Genomic DNA, 6,000 nt, shown 5'->3' on the forward strand with positions numbered 1-6,000 from the left:
CCAGCACTTCTGGCAGGAAGATCCAACTAGAGATAAGGTACTTCATTTGCCACCTACTGGCTTGGGGGAAAGAAATAGGGGAGCACTAATTGTAACATCTGAAATGAAAGAGACCAGGCTGCTTTCCACCCCTCTTGCCTCCCCACCTCCCTCCCCTACACCCAGGTGCTCACTGTCTCCACTAACCTTCCGGCTGTTTGCAGGCCCTTTCTCTGGAAAGGGTCACCCTACTTGGAGGTGACCTCAGCCATTGCCTGCACCGCCATCAAAACACATTTCTTTTTAGAACTCTCAGTTGCCAGTATTCATTTGTGTTAGCATGACAGACAGCGCTTAAGGTTTGGCATCAGGAGACCATTTTCTACCCCTTGGACTTTGATCAAATCAGTTAATCTCTCTGAGCCTCCATTTTGACATCTGCAAGATGGGGATAGTAATAATATCTTCTATCCCCATCAACCCTGGGTTGATGTAGACAAGAAATGAGGTAGCATAGGGGAAGGTCCACTGAAAGCAAGGAATAGTGTTCTGTGATTGTAAGGTGCCATTATTATTTATGGATTCTCTCTTCCAGATAAACCAGTTTGATTTTATTTTGTTTAAACAGGGGATTTCTGGAGACTACAGTGTTTTAACTGGGAGGAGTGCTTATTACAGTGGAACAGGCCAGTGGGGAAGCTGTTTTGAGATGGGGAAACCCTTCCAGACCTTCAAATCCACGTATGTAGGGGGTTGCTGGCACCACCAAGATGCAAGGCTGACCAGAGTCTCCCAGGCAAAAATGTCAGAAAGGTCTTTGTTTCCCTTTTCTATCTCCGGGGGAGAGGAAGATCGGTTGGAAGGGGGCAAGGACAGCATAGATTTCTGTGGGGTGGCCTGAGGACCTACTCTCCCCGGGGAGATGTGTTCTAGCAACTGTTTGGTATATTTTTAAAGGTCAGAGAGGCTTTGGCTCTATAGGATGGAGTGGCTGTGACACCTGATTAATGTCTGTGCAGTACTTTCCAGAATGAAATTTAATCAGCAGAATGATTGCAGCAAGCAGCTGCCTGGAGGAAAATGATCCTGTTCTACTGGTGGCTTGTTTGATGTGTTGGCATTGTAGTGGGGCACGTACATTATAAGTCCAGCCCAGGGGGGCCCAACTAGGACACTGGATCAACTAGTAAGGAAATGCTGCAAACAGCAGCAGCCCTTCTATGGCTCTGTGTAGGGTCATCACTGTCGGATTGTCAGCTCCTCCCCACTCCAAGGACCTTTACTGTCTGCCACCTTCCTGCCCCCAAGGTCTTCCCTGTCAGCTCCGTTAACCCCCTCCTATCATTATTATCCATTCCCTGAGTCCCCTCAGATCCATCATTCTTAGTGCTTGCCCCCCCCCCAGCTTCCTCCAGCACACTCACACAGACACACAAGCATACGTCCCTTCCCTCCCCACACAGGTGTTCTCAAGGCTTAAGGGAAATGAAAAATGGTCTCTCCTCACAAAATGACTGGAGTCCCTTGGTCTAATTAACCCTTCTTGGCCTATTTTCCCATCAGAAGCACAGAGGTTGTTATTACTGACTCACAGAAATTCTGTAGTCAGTATTATACTCCTTAACAGGTAGGAAATGCAGCAGATACCTAGGTGACTGCCATGTCCTGCCACTCAAATGCCATGGTGTGCCTTACACCCAAGCTGACTGTGCTGGGCCTTCTTCACCAGGATCTGTGGTTTGAGATGTTTTCCCAGTAGTAGAGCCAGGTTGAATGAGCTAGTCACATTTTCTTGTTGCTCTTTGTTTCCCCAGTTTGCAAAACTTCCACTTAACTCCTCCAGGGTGTACCCCAGGATCACCACAGGGACCTGACCCAGGATGAGGGAAGTGTTTAGAATTATTGAGGCCCCAGTTTACAGTGGAAAGGGTAGCCTTTCAGGACTAAAAGGATCAAAGTGGATTGGGCTGTAAGAACCCTTTCTAAATGCAGAGGGCTGAGCAGGCTCTTTTCCTGGGCAGTTGGGAGTACTTCAGGACTCCCAGGCTTGGCCTGAGGCACCGCCCCAGGGTCCTATGTATGAAATGAACCTGAAAGCCAGGAAAAACAAAGAACTGACCAGTGTTCCTGGCCACAGCAAGTTGTGCAGCCGTGTGGGAGGGGCTAGAGGTGGAATTGAACCAGAGAGAGTAGAGACTGTCTTTAAAGTTAGAAAACACCTTGAATAGTATAGGACAAACCATTATTGAGCACTTGCTATGTACCAGGTCCTAGAAATAAACAAGATTCAATAAATAAATAAAATCCTCAAGGAGGAACTCTCAAGGAGTTCACAGGGGTTTTTTTTGTTTGGTTTTTTTGGCCACATGGTGCAGCTTGTGAGATCTCAGTTCCCCCGCCAGGGATTGAACCCTGAACCCGGGCCCTTGGCAGTGAAAACATGGAGTCCTAACCACTGGACAGCCAGGGAATTCCCTCAAGGAGTTCACAGCTAAGTGGGGGAGAGAGAGATCTGTAAAGAAAATAAACAAATAAAAATAATAATTTCAACACAAAAAACTAAATGCAGTGGTAAAGGAGATTTATCCCGGATTCTGACAGAGGACTGAGAAGGGAGGGGAGAAGTGGTGCCTGATTTAAGTATTAAAAGATTTACTCATTCACTCATTCATTTTCTAAGACGTAAGTCCCATGAGGTCAGGGGCTTGTTTTGTTCACTGTTGTAGGTCTAATGCCTAGAACAGTACCTGGAATATGGTAAGAACACAATATTCATTGAATAAATGAATACATGCCTATTCTGTGCTAAGTGCTGTGTTAAGCACTTGGGATACATGGGGGAGGGGTGCTGAAAAGGGAAGAGTCAAGGAAGATTTCTAGGTTTTTGGCTTGAGCAGAAGGATTGGTGTTAATTCTTCCATGGTAGAATTTGGCAGTGAAGCTATCTGGTCCAGGCTTTTTGTGTATGTGGTATATGTGGGAATTTTTGATGGCTGATTCGATCATTTTACCTGTATTGGTCTATTCAGACTTTCTATTTCTCCTTGAATCAGTTTTGATAACTTGTGTCTTTCTAGAAATTTGTCCATTTCATCTATGTTATCTAATTTCTTGCCATACAATTGTTCATAGTATGCCTTTAAAGAAATTTCTCTAAGGTCAGTAGTAATGTCCCCAACTATAACTGCTGAATTGTCTATTTCTCCCTGTAATTCTGTCAGGTTTTCCTTCATGTATCTGGGGGAGGGGGTGTTTTTTGGTATGTATATATTTACAATTGTTATATCTTCCTGAATTAGTGACCCTATTATCATTATAAAATGTTCTCCCTTGTCTCTAGTAATAATTTTTGTCTTAAAGTTTATTTTGATATTAGTATATCAACTCTCTTTTGGTTACTGTTTTCATGATATGTCTTTTTTCATCCTTTTAATTTCAATTTAATTGTGTCTTTGAATTCAAAGCATGTCTCTGGTAGACAGCATATAATTGGATCATGCTTTTTTATCCATTCTTCCAATCTCCTCTGCCTTTTGATTGTAGTGTTTAATCTATTTGAATTTAATGTAATTAGCAAAAAGGTAGGATTTATGTCTGCTATTTTGCTATTTGTTTTCTATATTTCACGTTTTTTTGTTCATCAGTTCCTCCATTACTGCTTTCTTTTGGGTTAAGTGGATTATTTTCTAGCCTACCATTTTGATTACCTTTTTTTAAAAAAATAATTTATTGTTTATTTATTTATTTTTGGCTGCGTTGGGTCTTCGTTGCTGCACGTAGGCTTTCTCTAGTTGCAGAGAGCGGGGGCTACTCTTCATTGCAGTGCGCAGGCTTCTCATTGTGGTGGCTTCTCTTGTTGCAGAGCACAGGCTCCAGGCATGCGGGCTTCAGTAGTTGTGGCACGTGGGCTTCAGTAGTTGTGGCTCGCGGGCTCTAGAGCACAGGCTCAGTAGTTGTGGCGCGCTGGCTTAGTTGCTCCACGGCATGTGGAATCTTCCCAGACCAACGCTCGAACCTGTGTCCCCTGCATTGGCAGGCGGATTCTTAACCACTGCCACCAGGAAAGTCCCCCTTGTTTCTTTTATATTTTCAGTTATTTTCTTAGTGGCTTTTGGGGATTGCAATTAGTATATTAGTTTATAAAAACCAACTTAAATTAATACCAAATTAATTTCAATATTATTTAAGAACTTTGCTCCAAGAATGCTCCATTCTCTCCCCACTCCTTTATGCTGTTATTGTCTTACAAATTACATCTTTATACATTGTATGTCATCAACACAGATTTGTCCTGATTACTTTACACAGTTGTCTTTTAAATCAGAAAGGTGGGGGACGGGGTGGGGGTACTTCCCTGGTGGTCCAGTGGCTAAGACTCTGTGCTCCAAATGCAGGGTGTCCGGGTTCAATCCCTGGCCAGGGAACTAGATCCCACATGCCGCAAGTAAAGACCCCGCGTGCCTCAACTAAGACCTGACGAAGCCAAATAAATAAATAAATATTAAATCAGAAAGGGAGGAATAGGAATGTGGTATATGGCCTAAAATTAATATTATGCATTGCCTTGACATATGGTAAAATCGAGAATGCCTCAAATGACCTAACTGCAAATTCCCCTCCTCATTCTCCTTCCACAGATAATGTCCTCTAGCCAAACAACCATCTTCATTATGGAGACCAGGCATAGTTTCTGCTTATCCCTGAGTAGTGGGCTCCAGTTCCCTGCCAGCCCAGAGAATTATTTAAACAAACCAGTCACATCCTCCCACAGGAACCAGGGGTTACTCCATCCTCTTTTTTTTTGGCTGTGCCACTCAGGATCTTAGTTCCCTGACCAGGGATTGAACCTGTGTCCTCCGCAGTGAAAGCACTGAGTCTTAACCACTGGACCGCCAGGGAATATTCCATCCTCTTGAAACTACAAAGCCTGCCTCCCACACCCCTGGTTGTTCACTCTGTTCCCAAGCGCAAACCGCTTGCGGCTCTGTGTGACAGGCAGTGTCCTCCTCCTTCAGGCTGTAAATGTATGTGATGAATAAACTGCTGTCTATTTCAACTGTCCAGTGTTGGGTGTTGTGTGTTTGGTCATCCCCATAACCCTAGGGCAGTATCCCTCCCTCAACAATGTGGTGAAGAGGCGGTGATCAACACAACTGGCGTCATGAACAGGATGGACCAACCATGACCAAGGACACTGGGTCAGCTTTAATTAACTGTTCACGGCTAATTAACTGGTTCCGTGATATGGCAAATACTGTCTGGGACAGAACTGACAATTGCCAGTGGACTTGTGCTTTGGCTTGCAAGGCAATGTGTTGTCTTTGCTGGGTATTATCATCTATTCCTACTCTGAAGGCTCTAATCCTCAAGATAAGAATGGTTGCTAATTGACTATATCCCATCATGGTATGCTGTTGGTTTGGGCCCGTGTTTGGCAGGTGGTCTCTGAGACTCCTGCCTGTAAAGGCAGCACACACAGCATCTTGACCAGTTGGCACTTGAGTCACAGTCACCAGCAGTGAGGCTATAGCTCTGTGGTCACAGTATCTAGCCTGGTTACTGTCACTAGCTGCTTGGGCAGCCATAACATACCTCGTTCATGATTGTGCACTGCCAGGATGGGCCCAGGGACACTTCTTTGTGAGGTTCGTGGAAAGGAAGGAGACCATCACCCTGGGGAGAATTAAGTTGACTATTAGTTGCCTAATAGTCATTGTTATTCAGGCAAGGCTAGCATTTTCACTTCTCTCTATACTGCTGCTTCACTTGCTACTGTTGTGTATGCTCTCCTGACCCCCAAAGGTATTGAGGTGCATATCCATGGTGGCCCACGGTCCAGGCACCGATGATAAAAAGAAAATGGAAAGGAGTATTTCATACTTAATTGCTGTCCCAATCCATAACCCCTAGCCAATGTGTCTGGGCTTTACCTAACATTGCTGCTTACAAGCACGCCAAAAGTCCTAATCTTGCAATCACGGGGCTTGATGAATCCCATCCAGGCCATAGACAAAATGATCT

Source organism: Phocoena phocoena, chromosome X (genome assembly GCF_963924675.1).
Source record: "Phocoena phocoena chromosome X, mPhoPho1.1, whole genome shotgun sequence".
Classification (NCBI taxonomy): domain Eukaryota; kingdom Metazoa; phylum Chordata; class Mammalia; order Artiodactyla; family Phocoenidae; genus Phocoena; species Phocoena phocoena.